The 17,052-nt window shown below is 36.3% G+C and overlaps 1 pseudogene; it reads right to left on the reverse strand.

Annotated features, from left to right (window-relative positions):
• Window positions 1-14,453: 14,453 nt before the first annotated feature.
• Window positions 14,454-15,112, reverse strand: LOC113619235 (ferritin light chain pseudogene; annotated as a pseudogene).
• Between the last annotated feature and the right edge of the window lie 1,940 nt (window positions 15,113-17,052).

The raw sequence follows: 17,052 nt of genomic DNA on the forward strand, positions 1-17,052 counted from the left end.
AATTCATTCTTTCCTTGTTCTAAATATACTGCACTGAAACTTTCTTTTCCACATTTATAGCTTCTAATTAGCTTTGAAATGATTCTGTGGTTCAGTTTAAAGTCTGCCTTCTCCTTTCAGTGATTCCTTTGGGACTGTTTGTTCATTAAAAAAAATAAAAAATAACATTTTGCATTTTTATAGTTCTGTGCACTGGACCATGGAGGGCCAGCAGATGTTGCTTCAATTCTCCTACCTGCACATCCAAATGTGAATAATCTTGGTGTTCCTGGCAAATTTCTACTCATACAGCATTACTCTTCTAGCATTGACAGACTTAATCCTACAAAATGTTCATAAAGAATAAATTCAAATAATAACACTTGATGATGAAAAGTATTTCATGTAGTTGAAGGAGCTCTCAACTTGAAATTGGGTAATCCTTGATCTGCTTGTAAGTTGTGTGATCTTTGATAAATTTTAAATCCTTTTTTAGACCTCAATTTTCTTACATGTAAACTCAAGATAGTGCTATGCACATCATAAGACTGTACCTGACATATACTTGGCGCTCAACAATTAACTTTTATATTTGCTTGAAACATACGAAATGTTTAGAATCATTTTCAAAATGCTAAAGTATTTGGTATTGTGATACTGTGATTCACAATAAGAAATATATATTTGGTCTTTGTCCTGTTTCTGGCACAGAGATCTATAACCCTTGGGATTTCCTGAACAATGGGAGTGATAAATTCTTTTGTTACATTAATGAGGTGACTTTTGGACACCATCTAAGCTTGGGGGCTGGTTGCCAGTGGAGGAGCCAGTCACGTGATTAAAGGGTTAGAACTTTCAGGCCCATCCCCCTGACCTCCCAAGGAGAGGAAAGAGGCTGGAGATTGAATTCAATCACCAGTGGCCAATGATTTAATGTCATGTCTATTTAATGAAGCCTCCATAAAGTCCCAAAAGGATGGAGTTCAGAGAGTTTCCATGTTGGTGAACACATGGAGATTTGGAGAGTGTGGCCTGCTATGAGAGGACATGGAAGTTCCAAGCCCTTTTCCCAAACCTTGCCCTATGCATCTCTTCCATCAGGCTCTTCCTGAGTTACAGCCTTTTATAATAAATGGATAATCTAGTAAGTAAAACGTTTCTGAGTTCTGTGAGCCACTCTAGCAAATTAATCAAACCTGAGGGAGGGGTCACTGGAACCACCAATCCTATAGCTGGTCAGTCAGAAGCACAGGTGATAACCTGGGTTTTCCATTCGTGTCTGAAGTGTGTGTGCCTAGCACTGGTGGGGGAGGGGAAGTCTTGTTAAGACTGAGCCCTTAACCTGTGGGATCCGACGCTCTCTCCAGGTAGACAGTGTTAGAATTGAGCTGAATTGTAGGACACTCAGCTGGTGTTGCAGAATTGCTTGGAAGTGAGGGGAAATTCCTCTCTCCCCCACACATCCTAATTAGGTCCAGAGCCCCTCAGATATTAATAGCTCTCTCTTCTCAATGCTTCCTTCAATTTTGACTTCTGAGACTGTAGTCTTTTATCCTCTTAATGATGTTCTAACTTCTTCATTTTCTTTAAATAATCCTTTAACATAGATTATTTCTTATATTTTTATCTATCTTTCTATCTCTCCATCCCAAATATATTTATAATTGATTAATGTTCTCCATTTTGAACATTTATACATCTCCTAGATTCTAATAGGTGTTGTGGGTAAAACAAAGATAAATAAAGTATGGATACTGATGTTGCTAATAATGATACTTATCATGTGCCAGGAATTTATATGTATTACTTCATTTAATCCTCCCAACATCTATTTAAAGGAGAAGTACTGAACTGGTAAGTATTTGCTCAAGGACACTGAGTGAGTAGTGAAGGTAAGCTCAAAACCTAAGTCTGAGTTTTCCAGAAAGAAAAAGCTTACTTAACCACTGCACAATACTGCCCTTAATCTCTCCTGTGCTTTGTGGAGTATCTTATATTTCAATGGTTTGGATGATTTCTATCTACTTTCTATCTTCATCTTTTCTAAGAGCTTTTTGATACTCTATATTTTCCCTTCAGACTCTTGTATAGTTTATCTTTAGCCAACTTTAATTAATAAAAACAATTTCAACCATTATAATTTTTTCTCGAATTCCCTTCTTTCCTAACATAATTCTCTAGCACTGGATGTTTACACTATAAAAATAGAATCGAGATATTTAAAATTTTTCATTATACTTTTATGCCCCATTTAAACTTTCAAACTTTTTCTTTTTCCTCCATTTTTGTGAGATTTCTAGACCTTTAGCATTGTCTCTACCATTGCATTCTTCAATCACTGGTTATTCACTTCTATCTTAAGTCACTCTCCCGACTTTCACTGAAACAGATTGTGCTGGGACATTTAGAAATATCTTTCATCTGCTACTTTGAACACAGCACATAATATCTCTTGATTTCCAATTGTTTTCAAGGCTTTCTGCTGTATTTTCTTAGTTTTCTTATTTTAATATTTAGACCTCAGGTGTGGAGTTGAGTTTATCACATACCTCAGTTCATAGTGCATTATCATCATTGGTCTATGCTTCTTCAGTTTTGCTTGTTATTTTGTCATTTTATTTTACTTTCTCTCATTTCCTCCCCACCACAGAAATTCACTCTAATTGTATATTAAACGTCTTCATATATCTAGGCATCCTTAAATAAATGTATGTAATGTTGTTTTGTGGATTTATGTGTTTTTAATTTAAATAAATATACTATATTATAGTTCTCATTGTCTTATACCCTTAAAACTTGATATTATCTGATTTTTAAATTTTTGTCCATCTGAAGGATATACAGAGCTATTTCACTGTTGTTTTTTTTGTTTTTGTTTTAAGAAGATGTTGGGGGTAGGAGTTTATTAATTAACTTATTTATTTATGGCTGTGTTGGGTCTTCGTTTCTGTGCAAGGGCTTTCACTAGTTGTGGCAAGTGGGGGCCTCTTCATCGCGGTGCACGGGCCTCTCACTATCGCAGCCTCTCTTGTTGCGGAGCACAGGCTCCAGACACGCAGGCTCAGTAGTTGTGGCTCATGGGCCTAGTTGCTCCATGGCATGTGGGATCCTCCCAGACCAGGGCTTGAACCCATGTCCTCTGCATTAGCAGGCAGATTCTCAACCACTGCGCCACCAGGGAAGCCCTCACTGTTGTTTTAATTTGCATTACTCTTAATATTAACAAAGTTAGGCATCTTTATATATATGTTACTTCTCTGGCATTCCTATTCTATGAATTGCCTACTTGTAACCTTTGCCTATATTTTTTATAAAATATTCTGGTTTTTCATCTTATTTTTGAGAATTGCTTATATAATCGATGTAACTTTCTTTTGTCAGCTTTAGATGTAGCACTTATTTTATATTTGATTTACAGAAAAATTGAGCAGGTAATAGAGAGAATTCCCATATACCCCCTCCCTGCACACAGTTTTCCCTATTATTAACATCTTACATTATTGTGGTATATTTGTTACAATTAATGAATCAATATTGATACATTGTTATTAACTAAAACCCATGATCTATGACTCACTCTGTATTGTACGGTTCTATGGTTTTTGACAAATGCGTATGTTTTCTAATACCATTACAATGTAAAACAGAATAGTTTCACTACCCTAAAAGTCCCCTGTACTTCACCTTTTCTTCCCTCTGCCCTACCCACTGAACCCCTAGCAACCAATGACCCTTTTACTATTTCTATACTTTTGCCTTTTCTAGAATGTCATATAGTTGGGATCACACAATATGTAGCTTATTTTCACTTAGCAATATACATTTACTGTTACTCTATGTCTTTTTATGGCTTGATAGCTCATTTCTTTTTATCACAGAATAATACTCCATTGTATGAATAAACAGTGTCTATCCATTTACTATTGAAGGACATCTTAGTTGTTTCTGGTTCTTGGAGGTTATGAATAAAGCTGCTATAAACATTTGTATGCAAGTTTTTGTGTGTATATAAGTTTTCAACTCAATTGTGAAAACACCTATGATGGTGACTGCTGGATCAAATGGTAAGATTATGGTTAACTTTCTAAGACGTTCCCAACCATCTTTCAAACTGCTGTACAATTTTGCATTTGCGTCAGCAATGAATGAGATTTCCTGTTGCTCTACATCTTCATCAACTTTTGGTATTGTCAATTTTTTAGGTTGTAACCATTCTAATAGGTTGGTAATGTTATCTTGTTGTTTTAATTTGCAATTCCCTACTGATATATTATGTTATCTTTTCATATACTTATTTGGCATCTATATATCTTCTTTGATGAGGTATCTGTTCAGAATTTTGACCATTTTCTTTTTGGGGTGTTTGTTTTCTTATTGTTGGGTTATAAGTTTTCCTTGTATATTTTGAATACAAGTCCTTTATAAGATATGTTTTGCAAATATTTTTTCAAACCTGTGTCTTGTCTTTTCATTCACTTAAGAGCATCTTTCTCTGACCAGATATTTTTAATTTTATAAAGTCCAACTTATTTTTTTTCTTTCATGAATTATACTTTTTTTTTTTTTTTGTGGTACGCGGGCCTCTCACTGTCGTGGCCTCTCCCGTTGCGGAGCACAGGCTCTGGACACGCAAGCTCAGCGGCCATGGCTCACGGACCCAGCCACTCCATGGCATGTGGGATCCTCCCGGACTGGGGCACGAACCCTCGTCCCCTGCATCGGCAGGCAGACTCTCAACCACTGCGCCACCAGGGAAGCCTGAATTATACTTTTGATGTTCTAAAAGTCATCACCAAAACCAAGATCATCTTGATTTTCTCCTGTGTTATCTTCCAGAAAGTTTGTAGTTTTGCATTTTACATTTAGGTCTATGATCCATTTGAATTAATTTTTGTGAAACATGTAAAATCTCTGTGTAACTTCTTTGTATATGGATATGTAATTGTTCCAGCACCATTTGTTGTAATGATGATTTTGTCTTCATTGAAATGCTTGAGCTCCTTCATCAAGGATCATTTATGTATGTTTGTGTGGGTCTATTTCTGGGCTCTATATTCTGTTCCATTGATCGATGTGTCTATTCTTTCATCAATACCACTTACTGTAAATTTATAGTAAGTCTTGACGTTGATTTGCATCAGTTCTCTGACTCTGTTCTTCTTCAGTATTGTGTTGTCTATTCCTGGTCTTTGACTTTTCTGTATAAACTTTAGAATCACTTTGTTGATATCCACAAAATAACTTTCTGGTGTTTTGACTGGGACTGCATTAAATCTATAGGTCAAATTGGGAAGAATTAACATCTTAATAATATCAAGTCTTCCTATCCATGAACATGGATCTCTCTATTATTTAGATCTTTAAAAAATTTCTTTCATCAGAGTTTTGTCATTTTCTTCATGTATTCTGTACATATTTGCTTATATTTATGCCTAAGATTTATATCTATTTCACTTTGTCTTAATGTAAATGGTATTCTGTATTTAATATCAAATTTCAATTGTTCATTGATGATATGTAGGAAATTGCCTTGTATTCTGCAACCTTGCTATAACTGCTTATTAGTTCCAGTAGGGTTTTTTTTTGTTGTTGTTGCTATTGTTGATTCTTCGGGTTTTTCTATGTAGACAATCATATTAACTGTGAACAAAGACAGTTTTATTTACTTCTTTCAACTTTGTATATATTTTAGTTACTTTTCTTGTCTCTTTGCATTAGCTAGGACTACCAGTACCATGTTGAATAAGAGTAGAGAGCGGGCTTTGTTCCTGATCATAGGGAGAAAGCATGTAGCTTTTCAATATGAAATATTAGTTGTAGGTTTTTGGTAGATGTTTCTTTTCTTTTCTTTTTTTGGTAGATGTTTCTTATCACATTCACAAAGTTCCCCTTTATTCCTGGTACGCTAAGAGTTTTTTTTTTAATCATGAATAGATATTGGATTTTGTCAATGCTTTTTCTGCATCAATGATATAATCATGTGGTTTTTCTTCTTTAACCTGGTGATGTGATAGATTACAATAATTAATTTTCAAATGTTTAACAGCCTTGCATACCTGGAATAAATCCCACGTAATCACAGTGTATAATTCTTTATAGCGTTGGATTAGATTTACCAATATTTCATTCTGAATTTTTGCATCTATGTCCATGAGAGATTTTGGTTTTGAGTTTTCCTTTCTTTAATGTCTATCTGGTATTATAGTAATACTGGTCTCATTGAATGAGTTAGTAAGTTCTCCCTCTGCTTCCATTTTCTGGAAGAGACTGTAAGGAATTTATATCATTTCCTCCTTAAATGTTTGGTAGAATTCAATAAAAAAAAACAATGGGTCATGATGCTTTCTTCTTTGGAAGTTTATTAATTATTGATTTAACTTCTTTAAAAGATACACTTAAGAACGAAGTGATCACTGAAGTAATCAAAGAGGAAATAAAAAATAACTAGAAACAAATGTCAATGCAGACACGATGACCCAAAATCTATGGGATGCAGCAAAAGCAGTTGTAAGAGGGAAGTTTATAGCAATACAATCCTACCTTAAGAAATAGGAAATATCTCGAATAAACAACCTAACCTTGCACCTAAAGCAATTAGGGAAAGAAGAACAAAAAAACCCCAAAGTTAGCAGAAGGAAAATCATAAAAATCAGATCAGAAATAAATGAAAAAGAAATGAAGGAAACGATAGCAAAGATCAATAAAACTAAAAGCTGGTTCTTTGAGAAGATAAACAAAATTGATAAACCATTAGCCAGACTCATCAAGAAAAAAAGGGAGAAGACTCAAATCAATAGAATTAGAAATGAAAAAGGAGAAGTAACAACTGACACTGCAGAAATAAAAAAGATCATGAGAGATTACTACAAGCAACTCTATGCCAATAAAATGGACAACCTGGAAGAAATGGACAAATTCTTAGAAATGCACAACCTGCCAAGACTGAATCAGGAAGAACTAGAAAATATGAACGGACCAATCACAAGCACTGAAATGGAAACTGTGATTACAAATCTTCCAACAAACAAAAGTGCAGGACCAGATGGCTTCACAGGCGAATTCTCTCAAACATTTAAAGAAGAGCTAACACCTATCCTTCTCAAATTCTTCCAAAATATAGCAGAGGGAGGAACACTCCCAGACTCATTCTACGAGGCCACCATCACCCTGATACCAAAACCAGACAAGGATGTCACAAAGAAAGAAAACTACAGGCCAGTATCACTGATGAACATAGATGCAAAAATCCTCAACAAAATATTAGCAAACAGAATCCAACAGCACATTAAAAGGATCATACACCATGATCAAGTGGGGTTCATTCCGGGAATGCAAGGATTCTTCAATATATGCAAATCAATCAATGTGATAAACCATATTAACAAACTGAAGGCGAAAAACCATATGATCATCTCAGTAGATGCAGAGAAAGCTTTCGACAAAATTCAACACCCATTTATGATAAAAACCCTGCAGAAAGTAGGCATAGAGGGAACTTTCCTCAACATAATAAAGGCCATATATGACAAACCCACAGCCAACATCATCCTCAATGGTGAAAAACTGAAAGCATTTCCACTAAGATCAGGAACAAGACAAGGTTGCCCACTCTCACCACTCTTATTCAACATAGTTTTGGAAGTTTTAGCCACAGCAATCAGAGAAGAAAAGGAAATAAAAGGAATCCAAATCGGAAAAGAAGAAGTAAAGCTGTCACTGTTTGCAGATGACATGATACTATACATAGAGAATCCTATAGATGCTACCAGAAAACCACTAGAGCTAATCGATGAATTTGGTAAAGTAGCAGGATACAAAATTAATGCACAGAAATCTCTGGCATTCCTATACACTAATGATGAAAAACCTGAAAGTGAAATCAACAAAACACTCCCATTTACCACTGCAACAAAAAGAATAAAATATCTAGGAATAAACCTACCTAAGGAGACAAAAGACCTGTATTCAGAAAATTATAAGACACTGATAAAGAAATTAAAGATGATACAAATAGATGGAGAGATATACCATGTTCTTGGATTGGAAGAATCAACATTGTGAAAATGACTGTACTACCCAAAGCAATCTACAGATTCAGTGCAATCCCTACCAAACTACCACTGGTATTTTTCACAGAACTAGAAGAAAAAAATTTCACAATTTGTATGGAAACACAAAAGACCCCGAATAGCCAAAGCAATCTTGAGAATGAAAAACGGAGCTGGAGGAATCAGGCTCCCTGACTTCAGACTATACTACAAAGCTACAGCAATCAAGACAGTATGGTACTGGCACAAAAACAGAAAGATAGATCAATGGAACAGGATAGAAAGCCCAGAGATAAACCCACGCACATATGGTAACCTTATCTTTGATAAAGGAGGCAGGAATGTACAGTGGAGAAAGGACAGCCTCTTCAATAAGTGGTGCTGGGAAAACTGGACAGGTACATGTAAAAGTATGAGATTAGATCACTCCGTAACACCATACACAAAAATAGGCTCAAAATGGATTAAAGACCCCAATGTAAGGCCAGAAACTATCAAACTCTTAGAGGAAAACATAGGCAGAACACTCTATGACATAAATCACAGAAAGATCCTTTTTGACCCATTTCCTAGAAAAATGGAAATAAAAACAAAAATAAACAAATGGGACCTAATAAAACTTCAAAGCTTTTGCACAGCAAAGGAAACCATAAACAAGACCAAAAGACAAGCCTCAGAATGGGAGAAAATATTTGCAAATGAAGCAACTGACAAAGGATTAATCTCCAAAATTTATAAGCAGCTCATGCAGCTCAATAACAAAAAAAGAAACAACCCAATCCAAAAATGGGCAGAAGACCTAAATAGACATTTCTCCAAAGAAGATATACAGACTGCCAACAAACACATGAAAGAATGCTCAACTTCATTAATCATTAGAGAAATGCAAATCAAAACTACAATGAGATATCATCTCACATTGGGCAGAATGGCCATCATCAAAAAATCTAGAAACAATAAATGCTGGAGAAAAGGGAACTCTCTTGCACTGTTGGTGCGAATGTAAATTGATACAGCCACTGTGGAGAACAGTATGGAGGTTTCTTAAAAAACTACAAATAGAACTACCATATGACCCAGCAATCCCACTACTGGGCATATACCCTGAGAAAACCATAATTCAAACAGAGTCATGTACCAAAATGTTCATTGCAGCTCTATTTACAACAGCCCGGAGATGGAAACAACCTAAGTGTCCATCATCGGGTGAATGGATAAAGAAGATGTGGCACATATATACAATGGAATATTACTCAGCCATGAAAAGATATGAAATTGAGCATTTGTAATGAGGTGCATAGACCTAGAGTCTGTCATACAGAGTGAAGTAAGTCAGAAAGAGAAAGACAAATACCGTATGCTAACACATATATATGCAATTTAAGAAAAAAAAATGTCATGAAGATCCTAGGGGTAAGACAGGAATAAAGACACAGACCTACTAAAGAATGGACTTGAGGATATGGGGAGGGGGAAGGGTAAGCTGGGACAAAGTGAGAGAGTGACATGGACCTATATACACTAACAAACATAAGGTAGATAGCTAGTGGGAAGCAGCCACATAGCACAGGGAGATCAGCTCGGTGCTTTGTGACCACCTGGAGGGGTGGGATAGGGAGGGTGGGGGGGCAGGAGATGCAAGAGGGAAGAGATATGGGAACATATGTATATGTATAACTGATTCACTTTGTTATAAAGCAGAGAGTAACACACCAATGTAAAGCAATTATACTCCAATAAACATGTTAAAAAAAAAAGATATAGACCTATTCAGATTATATTTTTCTCCTATATGAGTACTGTTAATTTGTCTTTCAAGTAACTGGTCCATTTAATCCAAGTTATCAAATTTGTGGTAAAGAGTTAGTCATAATATTCCTTTATTTATCCTTTTCATGTCCATGGGATCAATAGTGAAGCCTCCTGTTCCATTTCTTGTATTAATAAATTGATCTTTTCTCTTTTTTCTCAGTTAGCTTTTCTAGGAGTTTGTCATTTTACCATTTTCTTTTGCAAAGAAGCTTTTGTCTTCATTAAAAAAATTTTCCTGTTTTCAATTTCATTGATTTTTGCTATAATTTATATTATTTATTTTCTTTGCTTTGTTTTAAGCTGATATCACTCTTTTTTCACTAGTTTGCTAATAGGAAAGCTTAGATTATCAATGTTAGATCACTCTTCTTTAGAAATATGTGTATTGAATGCACAATCAGCCAAAGAATGGCACATTTATATCATTTGACTAATTTGCATGAACTCAGTAGAATAACTGTTTTCTATTATACAGCATCTGATTCTAAAATTAATTTCAGACATCTATTTTACCTTAAGATAGTCCACCTACTACATGGATACCCTGAGATTTCAAATGGTTTGAGTCATATTTCTATCATATTCTGAAATCTGAATTTTTCTATTGCTTTAGTTTAAATGTGTTAGTGGTACTTTTGTGACGTTGTATACGATGTGGAACTTACTGTCTTTCTTTTCTTCTTCTTTTTTTTTTTTTTTTTCTATTTTTGCTTCATGACCTATAGTCCAACAGCATAGTAGAATTCTATAACACCTGTTTGGTTGTAGTCACTGAATATTCTTACCTTTATACAACTGAAGTAAATGTGGAAATCATTTGTGATTGAAATTAAGATGGCTAATCTACAGTTTAGTATATGAAGCTAAGTAACCTAATATTTTATCAAATATTATAATTACAATTATATATTTCAAAGTAATATAATTATTTTCAACTAGTGGCATGTGCGTGTGTGTGTAATTTTAATTTAGTACATAACATAAATGTAGGTAAACCATTTAACACAAACTGAAACATTTTTTCCATTTGTTGTCAGTGATATGCATCTTTTGACTAAGATTTTTTCTAGATGACGATTTAACAATAATTGAAATGTACTAATTTAAAAAGTTAATGAAAATTTATTAGTGACATATTTTTCCCCTGAGGCAAAAACCTTTTAGGAATTAATTATTCATTCTATTTGAGCAGTGAGAGATATATTTACTTAAGGAAAGAGTCTTATGTTATAATTTCCTTGTAATTCTGTTCTAAGATCAGATTCAGTTACCAGTATTGATCTAATGGGCAAGTTAAAAGAACAGTATGAGTCAAAATCTCACCTGTTCTTTTCCTTTTTTTGTGTGTGTGCCCAGTCTGTTGATTATGAAGTTAGCATGATAAGAGTAAGCTGGATAATAGGCCATACTGAAGAGGCTGATGCAAGAAGCCACTGAAGTCATCCTCTGAATCATAACAGCATCATCTTGAAAAGGTTTAAGGGGAGTATTAATGTTGCCCCTGAGAATGAGCAGTAGCTGCTCTCTTGAATTCACACTGTTGTTTTCTGGAAGATTTTACGAGCATGTATGACCAAAGTACCCTTCTTTGGGGAAACTGCTTCTAATAAGAGGCAAGGAAGCAGATGTATAAAAAGCATGTTAAACCCGTTTGCTCACAGGGTCACTAGAAGATCAGAACGGAATATCCCATTAGGAAGTCTAAGCTCATCCAGGAAATGCCTAACACTTTCTTGACTAACTGATTTTGTCAAATACATGACTACATTCTGTTCAATTTACATTTACCACTGACAGATTTTGTCACTGGTCATTGTAAATAACATTATTTAACTAGTGCACAGTGTCTGGAAGGGTGGGTAGGTACAGTTAATTGTCAAAAATAAAAAGAAAACTGTGTTAGAAATTAATTATAAACACATAAAAATTTTCAGTGGTTGATGCAAAATAAAGATTTGCTCTTTTACAGTCAATGCAGAGACACCTTGGATGGATGCTTGGTTCTCTGGAGTTTCTTTATTACCTGGCCTCCCACAGTCTCTCTTTTCTAGTACCCTTTCTAAATTTCCCCGATCCCTGGAGTCTTGGAGCCATCTGGAAGATTGTCCTCCCTGCTGGATTTGTCTTAGGATGGCAACAGTGGATCTCTTTGGACGGTAATCATCACAATCTTCTATAATAGTAGATTCTGTAGAATGGAGTATCTACAAGATAAGCTTTTATTTGAAAGTGTTTACTGCCTTTCATAGGATACCATCAATACAATTTTGTACTAAAAGACTCCACTTTTGTCAGGGGTAAGGAGAGAAAAAGTAAGAGGTGAGAGACAAAAATCTCTCTTCTGTTGCAATTTTTTTAAAAGCCCTTAGAAAGAAGGTTGTCATTGTAATCTGTAGCAATTTTGTAATATTTGTATATATGGCAGTTGTCAAGGTATGGGTTTTGTGGAACAATGGAAACATCCTATCATCCTTTTTTGACCCAATAATGTATGAAAGTAGCATTGACACATATACACTACCAAATGTAAAATGGATGGCTAGTGGGAAGCTGCTGCATAGCACAGGGAGATCAGCTCGGTGGTGCTCTGTGATGGCCTAGAGGGCTGGGATAGGGAGGATGAGAGGGAGGCTCAAAAGGGAGGGGATATGGGGATATATGTATACTTATAGCTTATTCAGTTTGTTGTACAACAGAAACTAACACAACATTGTAAAGCAATTATACTCCAATAAAGATATAAAAAAAATGTTCCTAGGAACTAGATATGACGTAGGAGTAAAAAAAGAGAATGACTAAAGCAAGTGGGAGTGGAAGAGACCAAGCATTTTCAAAACTGTGTTACATGAATAGCATGTTTTAGAAGTAAAATACCTTGTAATGGTAATTCCTATAGATAAACCTTACAATAGCAAGATTTTTTTTGATGTTTTAGTTACTAAACACTCTCTATGCACAGCACTTTTATATGATAGAATATGCTAGCCCTTCCTCTCTCATTTTTTTCTGAGTAATACTGATATATATATTATCAAATACATGAATGTAAGAAGGATGAAATGCATCTTTAGGTTTGTTAACAAGACTTGGGGTTAACTGCTTTTTTGACTATAAAAATGAACATATACTGGAGAAATGTAGAAAAATGGAATGGAGGGAGGGGTGAGAGGCAGGTGGGAAAGACTTCACAATTAATAAAAAAATAAATTTTAGCATCTCTTTTTAAACACGGAAAACCTTGCTCATAAATCAACAGAACAGTGAATATGAGGCATATTATTATGATATATTAAAGAGATAAAAATGGATAAAGCAATGAAGCCTCTCTTAGCTAAATGGTTAATTCATTTAACTGCTGAAGAGGTAGTTTGCTAATGAGTAGCTGAGAATTGAGAGGTAATTGCATAAATCCAGATCTTATTGGTATGTACAGCTGATAGTCTCATTCAGAAATGGTCTCACAGGGTCAAAGAGGTGAATATGTGAGATTGAAACAGATAACTCCATTAGTTCACTATGCTTTTCACACATTGTGCATGTCAAAACAGTATGAATAAAAGGATCCATTGCTTGATTAATGCTTATGGGAAGGAGAGGAGAGTTAGGATAGCTTACATTAGAAAACCTAGGCCTCTTTAGGAAGAACTTCAGAACTATAATGGCAATTATACTGAAGAACGATTCCATAATAAACAGCTTGTTGGTTAAGTGGTTAAAAACGCCAAGAGACATTTAGTAAGTTGTAACAATTAAATCTTAGAAGAGCCCCTCTTGTACTGTTAGACTAGTAAGCATCTCACTCACTCAACATTACAACTAGGTTGATCTTACTACTTAGGATAATAGCTAGTGAAAAAAAAAATCCCATGGCACAGATCATAATGCAGGTAAGTAAACTCAGAGTTGGCTCTAAGTTGGTACGTATGACTTACGTAGGTTAGGAAAGGGCTTTCCCTAATTCTGGTGTAGAAGAGACAAGCTAATTGTTAATTGAACCCCATCATTCCCCCTCCTTCCCCACCTCCTCCCCGAGTACACAGCCTACCCACTCTTCCCAGCCTCCTTTGTAGTTAAGCGGGGCCATGTGATGGATATCTGATTGATGAAATGTAGGTGGAAGTGATGTATGCCATGTCCAGGAGTGGCCCATTCAAGCCTCTCATGTTTTTTTTCCATTCTCTCTCTTCCTCCTTCTGGCTAGATGTGGACCCCCAGGAAAGAAGAGTCCAGAATTTATATTGGTCTCTGAACTGCTGCATGGAACAGGACTTGCCATTGCTATGCACTGAGCTTTCTAGGAGCGAGGAACAAAGTGTACTGTCTTAGGCCATTGAGATTTTTTTCATGTAGTTCATATATTTACCCTAATATAATGAGAATCTCGACTTTCTTTAGTGATTATCTTTTATTCATGTACCTATTGAAGAAGTATATAGTGTGATATCTATATGTCACAGACGTTGCTAGCAAGTAGGAATATAAGCTAGAAGGTGGCAAACAGGTGGAAAACTAACATTAGAGTTTAGGCATTTCTGCAGTGTCCATGGGCCCAGGATTTTGTTGTGAGGCAGTTTTCTTTTTTTTTTTTTTTTGTTGCAAAAAGCTTTATTATTTCCATTTGGTCCAAGGCTTGGGAGAGGGCTCCAGGGAGGTTAAAAAAACTGCCTAGTGGCTGCAGAGCAGGGCTTCAGGCAGAAGCTCTGATGCCAGAGGGGCTCCTCAAAGGCCACTGGGCTCTGGAGTTGCCTATTCATGTTTGATGGTGAGCCTTTCAAAGAGATACTCGCCCAGCCCAGCCTGGGGACCAGCCAGCCTGCAGAAGTGGGTCAGCTGGTCACCCATCTTCTTGATGAGTTTCACCTCCTATTCCAGGAAGTGGCTCTTCAGGAAGTCACAGAGGTGGGGGTCTGCGAGGGTTGGACCCAGGGCGCGCAGATCCGAAAGGGCCTGGTTCAGGTTCTTCTCCATGAGAATGGTGGCTTCCATAGTGTTCTGGGTTTTACCCCATCATCTTGAGATGGCTTCTGCACGTCCTGGAAGAGGGCATGGCCGCTGCGCTGGTTTTGCATTTTCAAGAGATGCTCGGTGCCCTCGTACCTCTCCTTGGCCAATTCTCGGAAAAAGTGGCCTACGCCCTCCAGAGCCACAATGTTGAGGTTGAAACAGAAGCCTAGAGAGAGGTAGGTGTAGGAGGCCCAAAGATGCACGTTGACCAGGAGGCTGTCAGCAGCCTCCACCTTGGTGGAGTAATTCTGACGAATCTGGGAGCTTATGGTTGATTAGTAATAAGGAGTTAAGCTCAAAAAATGGTGTTGGCTGGTCCAGGTGACTGAGGATAGCTGAGTGGCTGATTCTGAAGGTTGTGACTGGAAAAAAGGTTTGAGGGTGGTTGGAGGCTGAAGAAAGGGGCGTCCCTGTGTCTGTTCTGTCCACACACTGTTGAAGCAAGAGAGATCCATGGGACCACTGAGTACATTGCTGAGGCAGTTTTCTTGAGCCAAATTCTTTGTCTCTTTGTATGCAAAGAGAATTGAGCACTTCTTTCCTATTTAGATTTATTATTTGTACCATTGCTATAGGCCAAAATTTAAGTTCTGACTCTAGTTAGAGAATATTGTTTTGCAATAGTTATTTGCTTTCAGCTTATATATATTAACTAAAGATTTTGCTTTTTGTAAAATTCACATTATAAAGAACTCTTCTTCTTTGTCTAAGAGGCTGTATTTCTTGACACAATATTATTAACCAGACATAAACAGCTTTTTGTCACTAACCCAGATTCACAGTGTTATAAATAGTTGTAGGTTCTATCCTTATTTACTTTCACTTAGCTTCATTTCTTCTCTTGTTATAACTTCTTTGTGCAAAGACTACCACACAACAATGGAGATTTATAATATTTCCAGTGAGATAGTGCCAGGGTAAAAATTACAGGTGATCTCAGGCACAAAAACCTCTTCCTTTTTATGGAAGCAAAATCTGTGATAGATAATAGGAAATAGAGGGTGCATTTGTGGTCAGAAGTTTAGCAATTTCCCATCCTTGACATGAATTTTGCATTCAATTGATGGAACATTCAGATCCAGACTTCTGATATTAGGTTGATGATGAATGTGTGTATTTTACTTCAGAAACAGGTGATAATTTATGAAATGAAAAACTTATGATAAAAAAGCTGCAAAACATTTTAAGGACTAATTCTTCTTGTCATCAAGCAAATGACCTGCTGTCCTGACCATGGTAAATGAAGTCTCCAACAGAGTAAGTCTGTTGCATTTGATCCCTTTAGTCCAGTGATCCAGAAATTTGGGAGGGAGTTAGGGAGCTATTTGAAAATCTGATAAAGGATAAACATCTTCAACCCGGAAAAATACAGAAACACACCACACTTTATGTATAATTCAGGGGATTCTAGATCTGCCAAGGTCAATGACTCCAATATAATTAAGAATTCCTACTTTTGTGCAAATAGGTTTGGGGAATCTGCCTTTCAAATAAGCACAAGACCTTCCTAAGACCCAATGGGTTATTATTTGAAATCTCTAGTGGAGTATGAAAAGTAGAACATTCTGCAGCATGAGCCACTGATTCAGTGCTTTTCAAACCTTCATATGCATAAAATTCATCTAGAGATGATTACCAACAAGGGCAGATTCCTGGGCTGCAACTCCAGAGATTTTCATTAAGTCATTCTGAAGTGGGAATCAGGAATCTGCATTTTAAGTACTTAATCTTAGTGATTCTGATGTACATTGCATGTGGGCTACAATCTGAGAAACGCTTTTAAGCCTTCACTTGGAAGTCCTTCAAACCCTGGCCACCAAGACAACCACCTCTCTGCATACACGCTTGGAGCTCCTGTGTGTCCTGCTTTCCACAAAGAGCTTGCTTGGGCTCAGCATCTTTCCTATTTTTCACTCTCCCACAGTGAACAAGATACAATATCCCAGTGAGCAGAGTGTTTTTGCAAAGCTAACATGTTTGGCTGACCTAATGTAGCCTGCCATTGTCATTAACTGCAGAGGAAATCATTCTTAATCACCCTGGTAAGTTTCTTATATAATAACTATTAATAGTTGTTTGAAAGCAATAGAGGGCACCAATTAATGGGAGGTTTGATAAAACCTCTGGAAGGAAATGGAAAGATGAATCTAGTCTTACTCTACGTTACTGTTTCTTTCCTCCATACATGTTTCTTTGTGGAAAAAAAACC

The sequence above is a fragment of the Aethalodelphis obliquidens genome, unplaced genomic scaffold, assembly GCF_003676395.1.
Source record: "Aethalodelphis obliquidens isolate GAN/ISIS:26980383/991018 unplaced genomic scaffold, ASM367639v1 scaffold6, whole genome shotgun sequence".
In the NCBI taxonomy this organism is placed as follows: Eukaryota; Metazoa; Chordata; class Mammalia; order Artiodactyla; family Delphinidae; genus Aethalodelphis; species Aethalodelphis obliquidens.